The 15,326-nt window shown below is 35.7% G+C and overlaps 1 long non-coding RNA gene across 1 annotated transcript in view; it reads left to right on the top strand.

The window, feature by feature from the left end:
- The window catches only part of LOC133641698 (uncharacterized), a 77,681-nt gene extending 62,614 nt beyond the window's left edge, over positions 1 to 15,067 (top strand). The window contains exons 2-3 of the long non-coding RNA XR_009824325.1: positions 11,525 to 11,695; positions 14,770 to 15,067. This is a non-coding gene — a long non-coding RNA (uncharacterized LOC133641698). The remainder of the gene's footprint in view (positions 1 to 11,524; positions 11,696 to 14,769) is intronic.
- Positions 15,068 to 15,326: the final 259 nt, after the last annotated feature.

Below are 15,326 nucleotides of genomic sequence, written 5' to 3' on the forward strand. Positions count from 1 at the left end.
TAACAAGTTAGCCTTTACGCAAACCATAAACTGATAGGTGTGGGCTGCACCTGAGAACACACTGATTGGTGTTTCTATGCATGCGTGTGTGTGGGTGCGACTGTGCGTGTGTGTGTGTGTGTGTGTGTGTGTGAGTGCGACTGTGCGTGTGTGTTTGTGTGTCTCTGTCTGTCTATGAGGCTGCAGTGCGTTAATAAATGTATGGAAGCTAACATCAGCCTACGGTGACAGCCAAAATATCTACTAACGTTACTTACCGCGGTGTGCTTCCTCAAATTTGACGTTGAGTTCATGTAAGCTTAAGCTTGTTGTTTTTTGCCGCTGAAACTCTATGTGCAGTTAATCATGTGACCGCCTGGCTCTGTTTGATTGGTGAAACGCAGTCAAACGTCACCAGTGACTGCATCTAATTGGTGAAATGCTTGAAATGAGCAAAATACATAAATATTAAATGATATTGTGAATGTGCCTGTTAACACATTAAATATACTTACATCATGTACACTACCGTTCAAAAATTTGGGGTCACATTGAAATGTCCTTATTTTTGAAGGAAAAGCACTGTACTTTTCAATGAAGATAACTTTAAACTAGTCTTAACTTTAAAGAAATACACTCTATACATTGCTAATGTGGTAAATGATTATTCTAGCTGCAAATGTCTGGTTTTTGGTGCAATATCTACATAGGTGTATAGAGGCCCATTTCCAGCAACTATCACTCCAGTGTTCTAATGGTACAATGTGTTTGCTCATTGGCTCAGAAGGCTAATTGATGATTAGAAAACCCTTGTGCAATCATGTTCACACATCTGAAAACACTTTAGCTCGTTACAGAAGCTACAAAACTGACCTTCCTTTGAGCAGATTGAGTTTCTGGAGCGTCACATTTGTGGGGTCAATTAAACGCTCAAAATGGCCAGAAAAAGAGAACTTTCATCTGAAACTCGACAGTCTATTCTTGTTCTTAGAAATGAAGGCTATTCCACAAAATTGTTTGGGTGACCCCAAACTTTTGAACGGTAGTGTATATATAGCTAGAATTCACTTAAAGTCAAGTATTTCATACATATATATATATATATATATATATATATATATATATATATATATATATATATATGAAATACTTGATTTGGTGAATTCTAGCTGTAAATGTACTCTCTTCTTAACCACGCCCTTAGCCACGCCCCCCGCCCCAAACACGCCCCCCGACCAAGTTTTTGCCTTAGCTTCGAGTGCGATTGGCACGTGTTTCCTTCGACTTGTTTTCTGTTTTTGGTGCTTCTTTGATTGTTCAAAGAATAAAGCATGGTCCTACCTGCACGTCCTGTCCGGAGTGGTCCGTTTGCATCCCGGGAGAACGAATCTCACAGCAAGCTGCGAAAACCCCGACGTGACAGTTGGAACACCCAACTGCGCCCAAGACCCAACTTCCGGGCTGATGATTTTAGGTTGTCCTGAAGAAATTGGAGGTAATCCTTCTTTTTCATTGTCATATTTAAAGCACCAGTTTCATTGGCAGCAAAACAGGCCCAGTGCATAATACTACCACCACCATGCTTGACGGTAAGGATGGTGTTCCTGGAATTAAAGGCCTCACCTTTTCTCCTCCAAACATATTGCTGGGTATTGTGGCCAAACAGCTCCATTTTTTGTTTCATCTGACATCACATGGACAAAGATAAGACCTTCTGGAGGAAAGTTCTGTGGCACCGTATTAAGGCGCATTGCTGATGAGCGTGTAATGCGGTAATGTTATCCAAGCTATACACTGACTACCCTAAAGTAGTTCCATATAATAGTGTCCCTTTAGAAAATATACTGTAATGGAAATGGTTGCTGAAAGTGTAATTTTGATGTAAGATACTGCACTGTTTAATTGATTACCGTATTTTTCGGACTATAAATCGCAGTTTTTTTCATAGTTTGGCCGGGGGTGCGACTTATACTTAGGAGCGACTTATGTGTGAAATGATTAACACATTAGCGTAAAATATCAGATAATATTATTGAGCTCATTCACGTAAGAGACTAGACGTATAAGATTTCATGGGATTTAGCGATTAGGAGTGACAGATTGTTTGGTAAACGTATAGCATGTTCTATATGTTATAGTTATTTGAATGACTCTTACCATAATATGTTACGTTAACATACCAGTTGGTTATTTATGCCTCATATAACGTACACTTATTCAGCCTGTTGTTCACTATTCTTTAGACATTTTAAATTGCCTTTCAAATGTCTATTCTTGCTGTTGGCTTTTATCAAATAAATTTCCCCCCAAAATGCGACTTATACTCCAGTGCGACTTATATATGTTTTTTTTCCTTCTTTATTATGCATTTTCGACCAGTGTGACTTATACTCCGGAGCGACTTATACTCCGAAAAATACGGTATATTATATACGGCAGTGTTTTTCAACCACTGTGCCGCGGCACACTAGTGTGCCGTGAGATATTGTCTGGTGTGCCGTGGGAAATTATGCAACTTCACCTAATTGGTCCAAAAAATATTTTTGGCAAATCAATAATTATAATAAATGTGCCGTTGTCTAGTGCAGTGTTTTTCAACCACTGTGCCGTGGCACACTAGTGTGCCGTGAGATACAGTCTGGTGTGCCGTGAGAGATCTTGTAATTTCACCTATTTGGGTTAAAAATATTTTTTGCAAACCAGTAATTAAAGTCTGCAAATTATTTGTTGTTGTTGAGTGTTAGTGTTGTCTAGAGCTCGGCAGAGTAACCGTGTAATACTCTTCCATATCAGTAGGTGGCAGCCGGTAGCTCATTGCTTTGTAGATGTCGGAAACAGCGGGAGGCAGTGTGCAGGTAAAAAGGTGTCTAATGCTTAAACCAAAAATAAACAAAAGGTGAGTGCCCCTAAGAAAAGGCATAGAAGCTTAGGGAAGGCTTTGCAGAATGAAACTAAAACTGAACTGGTTACAAAGTAAACAAAAACAGAATGCTGGACGACAGCAAAGACTTACTGTAGAGCAAAGACGGCGTCCACAAAGTACATCCGAACATGATATGACAATCAACAATGTCCCCACAAAGAAGGATGAAAACAACTGAAATATTTTTGATTGCTAAAACAAAGTAGATGCGGGAAATATCGCTCAAAGGAAGACATGAAACTGCTACAGGAAAATACCAAAAAAGAGAAAAAGACACTAAAATAGGAGCGCAAGACAAGAACTAAAACACTACACACAGGAAAACAGCAAAAAAGTCAAAATAAGTCATGGCGTGATGTGACAGTACACTTACTTTGAGACAAGAGCTATAGTGATGCATGCTTGGTTACGGTTTAAAGTCATATCCAACAACGATTTTTTAATGATTTCTGCTGGTGGTGTGCCTTCGGATTTTTGTCAACGCAAAAAATGTGCCTTGGCTCAAAAAAGGTTGAAAAACACTGATGTATGGATTCAATCAATCAATCAATGTTACTAATATAGCCCTAAATCACGAGTGTCTCAAAGGGCTGCACAAGCCACAACGACATCCTCGGCTCAGATCCCACATCAGGGCAAGGATTGGTAACTTTAAATATTTTCAGCTTTTGTGTAAAAAAAACCCTTCTCAGAATCTTGACAATTTTGACAGCATATAAATGATGTTGTTTATTCCATTTCCTGTGTTTTGTTGCTGAAGCATGACTTGGCATCGCATCCATACACACAAACTGTACATATAATGATGAACATAAGTGTAAAAGGGACACTTTGCACCCTGTCACAAACTCCACATGGGGGGGGGAAAGCCTTCATTGGCTGAACTGTTCAGACCAATGAGGACCAGATTTGTGCTTGAATACTAATGAGCAGTCATGGAAAATCAATAGAGTGACTTTGTGTAAAGTCTGGTGTATTTGAAATATGGTCACCATGATGGCATCTTAATAAGAGAAGTCATTGACAATAAGTGTCCAGCATCCCTTAATGGATTGTATTTGACTTACTATGTTCCCCTGTACTTAAAATGTATGTCATGTTACTCTCCTGGTCCCAGGACATGTTACCATATTTCAGACCAACTCGTCAGTCTGCAAAAAGTAGAACCCTTGCAACTGGTATAAATGTATGTCTGTCGTCACTGCTTTTGTTTTCAGTCTCCTGCCAACTAATGTAGCTGTGACAGCCCTTAAATTGTGCTTTGCACAGCAAATCAATTTCACTGCAGCCCAACTGTGCTGTCAGGTTCTCACTCCACTGTTTCACAGAGGATCTGTCCAGGACTGATTTATTCAAGGCAAACGCTTATACCAAGACGGTGTCGGATTGGTAAAAAACTAAGTCTACTTCAGGTGCCGCTGCTACGCATATAGCAAGACGCAGATACGCTCTGATATGCAGCTTGGAGTAATCACAAATAAGGAAGCAACACCACAGAAAAGTTTGTAACGCAACACTATTTCTTCTTCAAAAGTCCGTCACAGTCGTGCACGCTAGTAAGTGTTAGTGTCGGTTTGAAGTGTTCGTGCTTTACTCATGACCGCCGCTACCGCGCTTCATCAACCGTCCTCCTAGTGATCCATTATTTCACAGGCTGTAATTAATCCTATCAAAAAAGTGAAACATTTAAGTAATATAATAATCCATTGCTCTGTAGCAAGATAGCTTCCACTGACATATATACAGTATATACTGAATATATATGTGTATATATATATATATATATATATGTATATATATATATATATATATATATATATATATATATATATATATATATATATATATATTAGGGGTGTGGTAAAAAATCGATTCGAATTCGTATCGCGATTTTCACGTTGTGTGATTCAGAATCGATTCATTTTTTTTTAATCGATTTTTTTTGTTGATTTAAACCTTTTTTTTTTTTTTAATTAAATAATCCAACAAAACAATACACAGCAATACCATGACAATGCAATCCAATTCCAAAACCAAACCCGACCCAGCAACACTCAGAACTGCAATAAACAGAGCAATTGAGAGGAGACACAAACACGACAAAGAACAAACCAAAAGTAGTGAAAAAAAAAGTATATTATCAACAACAGTATCAATATTAGTTACAATTTCAACATAGCAGTGATTAAAAACCCCTCATTGACATTATCATTAGACATTTATAAAAAATACAAAAAAAAGAACAATAGTGTCACAGTGGCTTACACTTGCATCGCATCTCATAAGCTTGACAACACACTGTGTCCAATATTTTCACAAAGATAAAATAAGTCATATTTTTGCTTCATTTAATAGTTAAAACAAATGTACATTATTGCAATCAGTTGATAAAACATTGTCCTTTACAATTATAAAAGCTTTTTACAAAAATCTACTACTCTACTTGCATGTCAGCAGACTGGGGTAGATCCTGCTGAAATCTATGTATTCCATGAATAAAGATTTCGGTTTCGAATCGGGAAAATATCGTTTTTGAATCAAGAATCGCGTTGAATCGAAAAAAAAAAATCGATTTTGAATCGAATCGCGACCCCAAGAATTGATATTGAATCGAAACGTGGGACACCCAAAGATTCGCAGCCCTAATATATATATATATATATATATATATATATATATATATATATATATATATATATATATATATATATATATATATGTATATATGTATATATATATATATATATATATATATATATATATATATATATATATATGTATATATATATATATATGTATATATGTATATATGTATATATATATATATATATATATATATGTATATATGTATATATATATATATATATGTATATATGTATATATATATATATATATATATATATATATGTATGTATATGTATGTATATATGTATATATATATGTATGTATATGTATGTATATATATATGTATGTATATGTATATATATGTATATGTATATGTATATATATATGTATGTATATGTATATATATATGTATGTATATATGTATGTATATGTATATATGTATGTATGTGTATGTATATGTATGTATGTGTATGTATATGTATGTATGTGTATGTATATGTATATGTATATGTATATGTATATGTATATGTATATATATATGTATATATATATGTATATGTATATATATATGTATATATATATGTATATATATATATGTATATATATATGTATATATATATGTATATATATATATATATATATATATATGTATATATATATATGTATATATATATGTATATATATATATGTATATATATATATATATATATATATATGTATGTGTGTGTATGTTTTTCCCATAATGCATCAGCTCAGAAATAAGTAGTGTGCCCTCTGCATGACACCGCTCTCACCTTTTCACACGCAGGTTTAAACTCAAGGTGTCACAGCTCTCAAACTGATGTTGTTATTCACTGTGACTCAAAGACATTTTGTTTACCTCACATCTTCATTTACATGTTTTTTTATGCAGTCTGCTTTTAGATCGTCACACACAGAAAATGTTCACTTCCTCAAGTCAGAATTGAGTGATGTTTGCTGAACTGTTGTTGTGCTCCAAAGAGCTCGTTTATCTCAGCTTGCCAAATTAGGCAGAGATCCATTAATTGCATTCCGCAGCAATCAGGATCTGATCATTAGGACTGAAGCAACTCGTTTGGTGCATACTGTAGTCATTGCACAGTGGTTACAAATGCCATTAGTCCATCTGACCTCTCTTTGTTCAAATGTTTCTGAAAAAGACAACAAATGGAGAATTTTATTGTCTACCTTACATTACACTAATTTGCTGCTCCCATGGCCTGTAATTTAACATTAAAATTAGTTAGGCTTCGAAAGTGAATGTGTACAAGTGTGCCTAGGTGTCAGAATAAGGGATCTCGATGCACTCCCCGCGACTCCGATAGGGACAAGCGGTAGAAAAATGGATGGATGTTTTGATCCCACTGAATTGGACCTGAGAGAGGATCTGCTGCCTCACCATCTATGTTCCAGTTCATCTCAAATGTAATTGATGGAGTTAAAGTCAACATTTTTCACACCGAGTGTGCCTTTATGCAATTTTAAAAAAGGATTGAAAATGGAAAAAGCTGGGGGAAAAATATTTTTATTGTTTTAGTATATTTTTTGTTTGAGGACTAACACGACACAAACCTTCCCAATTGTTAGAAAGCCCACTGTTTATTTTGTTTGTGTGTATGCTTCACTGATGACAGTATTTGGTGAACGCCGTTTTGTCCTACTCATTTTGGCGGTCCTTGAACTCACCATAGTGTGGACCGTGACGCAACGGTTTGTTTACATGTAAAATCTTCCACTCCCTCTTTGTCTCATTTTGTCCACCAACAGTTTTATGCTGTGCGTGAACGCACAAAAGTGCGCTTTGTTGATGTTATTGACCTGTTGGAGTGCTATTCAGGCATATTTGGTCAGTGCATGACTGCAAGCTAATCAATGCTAACATGCTATTTAGGTATAGCATCATTATGCCTCATTTGTAGGTATATTTGAGCTAATTTAATATCCTTTACTTTTATCCTCTTTGGATAACATTTTATTTTGCATGTCTCATGACACATTATCTGTATGTAATATTGGCTGCATGTCAGATAGTTGATAATGTGCCATGTTGTTCCAGACCACAGCGAACATTACCTAGCTTGCCAAAGATTGTAATAAATCTATTAAAAGAAGACAGCCTGCCGTTTTCTTTAACTTGGACACACACATCTATACTTTTGGCCATTAAAAGCCAGTAATTTCCAGAAGTTATCTCACTTTCTAAATAGCCTCTGATTCACTAATGGTTTCTAATGTAAAAAATGTGTAGAATAAATATTAAATTTCAACATTTCTGTCAATGAAGATTTGCTTCAGCCTGCGACACATAGTCATTTCGATAGTAGGCTATTATAGCTAATATAGACACTTACGTCATTATAAGACTTCATTTTTTGCGGCTCCAGACAGATTCGTTTTTTTGTATTTTTGGTCCAATATGGCTCTTTCAACGTTTTTTAGTTTCCGACCCCTGCTCAAGGGTTAGGCAGGTATTTATAGCAGCCTGATGGGCAACTACAACAAGGTGTGCTCAAGCCACTGCAACCAAAATAAGGAAGGCTGACCAGGAAACAAATGCAGAAAATAAAGGACACATGACGACAAGTCAGACCTGGTGTCACAGTGGTGCCCTGTATAGTCCACGCAAAAACCTCATTTAGTAAATAAGGTGTTCTGCACCACCTTTCAACTGCACACGCAGTGTTAGAAGAACACACGCAAAACGCCCACTAATAGTACAAGCAATTGTATTGTTTGCACACGCTGTTTAGTGCGTGGTATTTGGATCTTGGTAAATGACAGCCAAAGTGTATTTGTTTGTTCTTGATAAGAATCAATGAGAAACCATCTAAATAATTATCAGTAAAGTCACTGCACACGTACTGTGCAGCACAGTTCATAGTAGGGTTGTACGGTATACCGGTACTTATATAGTATCGCGGTTCTAATGAGTACCGGTTCTCAATTTATTATAATATTTTTTTTAACGGGCATCGTCATGACATTGCTGGGTTTACTGATTTTCAAGGTAAAAGTTGATTTTTAAGGCAAAAACTGATTTTCAAGGTAAAAACTTTTTTTTTTTTTAAATGAATTTATTAATCAATCAACAAAACAATACACAACAATACCAAAATAATGCAATCCAATTCCAAAACCAAACCCCGTCCCAGCAACATTAAGAACAACAATAAACGGAGCAATTGAGGACACACAAACATGACACGGAACAATCCAAATGTAGTGAAACAAAAATGAACATTATCGACAACAGCATCAATATTAGTAATAATTTCAAAATAGCAGTGATTAAAAAACCCTCATTGATATTATCATTAAAAATATTAATAAAAAATTATTTAAAAAATTTAAAATGAACAATAGTGTCACAGTGGCTTACACTTGCATCGCATCTCACAAGCTTGACAACACACTGTGTCCAATATTTTCCACAAAGATATCATCATCATCATCATCAGCCATTGTCAGTCCACTGCTGGACGAAAGCCTCAGCATGTTTCTGCCATAGTGAACGATCTCTAGCTGCTCCCTGCCACTGCACTGTTCCCCAATATTTGTCTATCTCATCTCGCCATCTCACTCTTGGTCTTCCTCTATTTCTGCTCCCATCCATGGGTCTCCATGATGTCATTAGGGAAGTCCATCTATCTATCTACAAAGATATAATAAGTCATATTTTGGTTCATTTAATAGTTGTAACAAATTTAAATAATGGATCCCATATTCCAATATATGACTCATTATTATCTAAACTAAATGCAGTTTGTTCTACTGATATCATCTCCATAGCTTGTGTGTACCAGTCAGTATGAGTTGGACTATCAACATCCATCCATTTTTTTAATATTACCCTTTTTGTTATTATGCATATTGAAAGAAAAGCATTTTTACTCTTTGATGACACGTTACTAAATTGATGTAGATCCCCAAGAATACAAGTTTGCAGTGTCATTGGGATGTTTATATTAAGGAATGTGATTGCTTCTTTTGTTGTTTTCAACCATAACTCTTTTATTCTCTGACATTTCCACAATAAATGAACAAGAGTTCCCTCAGCTGCCCGACACTTCATACATAACTTGCAGTCTACTACACCAATTTTAAACAGCTGAGGAGATGTAAAATACAATCTATTCAACATCTTAAATTGAGTCAGCTTATCTTTAATGCTTCTAAAGGGCTTATTGGCATTTTTCCAAATATCATTCCATGATATGTCTCTTTCATCTAAAATGTTTAAGTCCATCATCCATTTCCGAACACATGCATCATTTACATTTCTAGTGTGGTCTTCATTTATTATTTATTAAGGTAAAAACTGATTTTGCTGTGACATTGCTGGTTTTACGAGCAGAGCAAACAGACATGGTGTGTAGACAGAAAAAGGAGAACGGACGCATTTCGGCCTAAAAACTGACGATAAAGGTGAAGTTATAACACTGCAACGCCCTCAGGAAGAACTTTGTTTGTTTACTTACTACTAAAAGACAAGTTGTCTAGTATGTTCACTATTTTATCTAAGGACAAAATTGTTCTTAGATTGCAATAATAAACATGTTTAATGTACGCTAAGATATTTTGTTAAAATAAAGCCAATAATGCAATTTTTTGTGGTCAACTTTATTTAGAAGAGTATCGAAAAGTATCCAAATACATTTTTGTACCGGTAGCGTTACCAAAATACTGGTATCGGGACCACCTGAGTTCATAGTATATTGCAGTATTTAGTATGTGCAACCTCATTATGTTAACGAGAACAAAAGGCAGCTGTAGGCAAAATATGCCGGCCAAACTAATTTAAATGCAAAATATTTGTTCGCACTGTCATGCTATTCTGGTCCATTCTGCTGCAGTACTTTTCCCTAACTCAATTTAGAAGAGATTAGACATCCACATAAAAGATGCCCTCAGTCTGAGGTATTCAGATTCATGTACAAATGCAAAACAGCTGAGGAAGGCAGTATGGCGTTTACACGCCAAGGGTGCATTCAAGGAGACGCCACCTGACAGTTCGTCGTTGTTTTTCATTTTAATGCTTTCATTTCGACTTCATTGACTACTGGCACTAATGGTATCATATCAGTGCTTGTGTGTCAAACTATCCATTTATTTATACCGCTTATCCTTGTTTGTGTCACGGTGGAGCGGTACACAAATAGACAAACATTCACACTCACTCTTACACCTATGGACAATTTAAAGTTCTACGATGAAATTAGCATGCATGCTTTTTGCCAGAGTACCCAAAGAAAACCATGCATGCACGTGGAGAACCTGCAAACAAGATAGATCAGCAAACTCTCCAAAATAACAACTGTTACATTAAAATACACTAAGTAAATAAAATAAAATAAAATACATTAAAATTAAATTGCCATTGATTATTGACATTTCCTTTCAAAGCCAAAGGGAGCCAGGGCGGAGGCTCCAGGGCCGATGTGTCAATGAATGATCTGGCCCCCAGGATGATATTTGATTAGTATTAGAACCGGCCCGCAGGCCACAGCCACCTGCTGCTGTTTTGCACGCACCAATACTCCATCAGTGTTGGTGCAGTACATTTTTGGGGTCCCACTATTTTGTCAGCGTTTTGAAAACAAAAGATAATTGTATGCATTATCCTGGTCAATCTCACATTCTATATTGTGTTTTAGAAAAATGTTTTCATAAACATTACTTAATTCATTAAAAAAAATTATACAAAAGAAACCACATTTTTATGCATATGTAAATGTATTCAGGTATAAACATTCATTCACTTTCTTCTTTCCTTCATGGATCTAAACTTTACTTTTTTTCTATATTTTTACTGTAATATTTTCAGGATGTGTTTGTTCTATTTTTGACCAAAGTAAGACAAAGAAAACATTCTTAAGTTGTCTTTATTTTTTAGTTTTAAAGCCATGATTTTGCGTGTGCACAGATTTTCCTCCATGCGGCCCCTGAGCTAAAATGACTTTGACACCCTTGTTCCAGAGCCTTGGGTTGCAGACTGTCGTGTCCTTGGGCAAGACCCTCTACCCACCTGTTACCAGTGCCACCTACACTGGTTTAAATGTAGCTGAAAGTGTCACGGCGGGGTTGCAGCTTACTGCGCAGTTCGTTCTCCCCGGGATGCAAACGGACGACTCCGGACAGGACTTGCAGGTAGGAACATGATTTATACTTGAAAATAACGCAAAGTACCAAAAAACAGAAAACAAGCAAAAGGAATAATGTGCTGATCGCACTCAAAACTAAGCTACCACTTAGCATGGACTAGAAGACAAGCGAACTTATGTGATGAGAGCATGAAGCAAACACTTAGCATAAACTATGGCATGGAACACTCACAAAACTGTGGCATGAAACAAACAAGACTCACTAGTAGGTTGCGTGAAGCAAAAAAAGAAGCCAGGACGAGTGACCAGCAAAGACAGGCTTAAATAGTGTCTCTTGATTACAAACAGGTGAGTGTCCCGAACAACAGAGGCAGGTGAAAATCATAAGTAGCCATGGTAACAAACTCAGGAGGTGCACAAACAGGAACTAAAGGAGTCCAAAACAAACAGAAAACACAAATCCGGACCACGGATCATGACATAAAGAAAATGGGTTTCACTATGTAAAGCCCAATAAAATATAATTCACTTCACTTCACCCTTGCTTAATGTATCGGTTAAAACGTAAACAATACCCATCCCTTGACTTTTCAAATGTTCTTGTAGTCAGACAAAATTTTTAGTATATTAGATGGAATTTTTACCTAACATGTTTCGACTGTTTTGATTGAGAGAGATCAGAAAGTATAAGAAAAAGTGTCTACATTTGATTATTTACATTTGATTATTTACAATCCGAAGAGGTATGATGTGGAAAGGAGGGTGTTAGTTTATGCTAGGTTCACACCAACGGCGCTTTGACGGCGCTTTAAAGCGGCATGTAAAGCGGCATGTAAAGCGGCGTTAATGCGTAACAAAGCCTGATTAAAGCGTGAGGGTCCTAATGGATCGTAGGAAAGCTTGTAGTGAAGCGGGACATGCGGCAAGTTCGCCAAAAAATTTTAAACGGTTTAAAAAAATTCTGCGCTCTGTCAAGAATGGAATAAAGCGCGGAGAGCGTATCAAAGCGTGACAAAGCCTGACAAAGCTCAGCAAAGTGATATTGACTAGTGACATTGAAACTTTATGTAAAACCAACACAGGATTACAAATCCATTCTCTTTTGCATCATTGCCTTTTTTATACGATGATCATTGTTTCTGTACTTCTGCTGTTTGATGTTGCAGTTTGACATTGCTGTCTATCATTTTTCTGTATGAAAATGTTAATAATAAAGAGAATATGTTACGTTTAAAAGAAATGCCTTTTATTATTGTCAACTAGCATAAGAAATGAAAGATAGATATTTATTAACGGAAAAAAAAGAGAAATTGAAAAAATAAATGAATATAAAAAATAAAAGAAATGCATTTTATTATTGTCAACTAGCATAAGGAATGAAAGATAGATATTTATTAAGATGACAAAGAAATAAAAGAAATGAAGATATAAAACATAATATAATGAAAAAAAAAGAGAAATTGAAAAAATAAATGAATATAAAAAATGTCTGGAAAACAGTATACTGAGTTTTTCACTTTTTTTTTTACTTATTTGTTTATCATATTTCTCTTTTTTATTACATTATGCGTTTTATCCTGTAATGAAAGATAGATATTTATTAAGATGACAAAGAAATAAAAGAAATGAAGATATAAAACATAATATAATGGGAAAAAAAGAGAAATTGAAAAAATAAATGAATATAAAAAATGTGTGGAAAACAGTATACTGAGTTTTTCACTTTTTTTTTTAACTTATTTGTTTATCATATTTCTCTTTTTTATTACATTATGTGTTTTATCCTGTATATAATGAAACAAAAAGAGAAATCAAATAAATAGATACATCTAAAAAAATGTGGGGAAAACTTAGTATACTGAGTTTTTCACATTTTTTAAAAACTTATTTGTTCATCATATTTCTCTTTTTTATTACATTAGGTGTTTTATCCTGTATATAATAAAACAAAAAGAGAAATCAAATAGATAGATCTAAAAAAATGTGGGGAAAACATAGTATACTGAGTTTTTCACATTTTTTTTTACTTATTTGTTTATCATATTTCTCTTTTATTACATTATGTGTTTTATCCTGTATATAATAAAACAAAAAGAGAAATCAAATAAATAGATAAATCTAAAAAAATGTGGGGAAGACGTAGTATACTGAATTTTTCACATTTTTTTTTACTTATTTGTTTATCATATTTCTCTTTTTTATTACATTGTGTTTTATCCTGTATACAATAAAACAAAAAGAGAAATCAAATAAATAGATAAATCTAAAAAAATGTGGGGAAAACGTAGTATACTGAGTTTTTCACATTTTTTTCTTATTTTTGTTGTAACAATGCACAACAGAGCTTGATAATCGTGCCAGAGCCTGATTTAAAGCGTCAGGATTGCATCAAAGCGTAATAAAGTTCAATAAAGCGTAATAAAACTTATCAAAGCGTGATTTAAAGCGTATCAAAGCAGGATCAAAGCGGCATCAAATCGTGAGGAACGGTAACAAAGCGGCAACTAATTCGTATCAGAGCGTATCAAAGCATAACATTACTTCGGAGATCGGGATATTCGTGGAAAAATTGACAAAAATGACGGCGCTTTGCTCGCCGCTTTAAAGCGCGGCAAGCGCCGTTGGTGTGAACCAGGCATTAGGGTTGAAGTTGCCTGGAGGTGTTCTTTTAGTGCGGCTTTGAAGGAGGATAGAGATGCCCTCTGCAGTCTTCTTCGGAAGGGTCACCTGACCACTGTGACGTGTTGCCTATCGGCTGTTCTTGTAGGTGTGGCCAACCAGGCAGACCTGTCAAGTCTTACCTGGTTGGCTACCCATCCCTAGTTATCGGTCTTAATAAACAGGAAGTAATCGCCATCAGCTTGGAAAATAAAAATATTGTGCGGATCTAGATGCAAAATGGAAATGCCCATCTGGCTGCCATCCTCCATGAACCATTAAGTACCCTGCTCTCCAAAAAAACACATAATAAAATATTTTGTTCACATCAATCATAAGCTTAATCTTAGCGGAGGTGTGAGCTCTGCTGCTTTATATAAATGACAAAATCTACTTCTTGCACATGGGTGATGTACTGTACTAAATCCATCTGTTTACATCCACAAACTAATATTTTTGCAGCCATCCATCCATCCATCCATCCATCAATGATCCTCCTCCCACAAAGCTATGCCTTTTAAAGGGTTTAGTCACCCTCAATCCACTTGCTATCTGCTGAGTTCAGCAATCGCGGTACGTGAGTGTGAGCCATCCGACCAACAAAGCACTGATTAATAGTCTGCTCTGAAATGAGATGACTTGAAAGAGGACGGCGGTTTTGTGGTGGTGGGTGGGTGGCGAAGAGAAAGGGAGACGTTTCACTTCCTTTGCAGACTGATGCACACTTGTTTGGTCTCACCTGTAGTTCTTACAAATGTTCAAGCTGTTTCCACATCACAGTGCTCACTAGTGTTGTCCCCATACCAATATTTTGGTACCGGTGCCGGTACCAAAATGTATTCCACTGCTTTTCTAAATAAAGGGTGTCAGGTTCAAACACTGATGACATTTATTAAACAGACAAGAAGCAAGGAATCATGCGGGGACAGAGTTAAATTTTGCTCAATGAGGAGAGACGTTATTGGGCTGTACTCTAGTTACAGATCCAAACTATGCTCTAAAATCCTGCCCACGTGCTC

The sequence above is a fragment of the Entelurus aequoreus genome, linkage group LG24, assembly GCF_033978785.1.
Source record: "Entelurus aequoreus isolate RoL-2023_Sb linkage group LG24, RoL_Eaeq_v1.1, whole genome shotgun sequence".
Lineage (NCBI taxonomy): Eukaryota > Metazoa > Chordata > Actinopteri > Syngnathiformes > Syngnathidae > Entelurus > Entelurus aequoreus.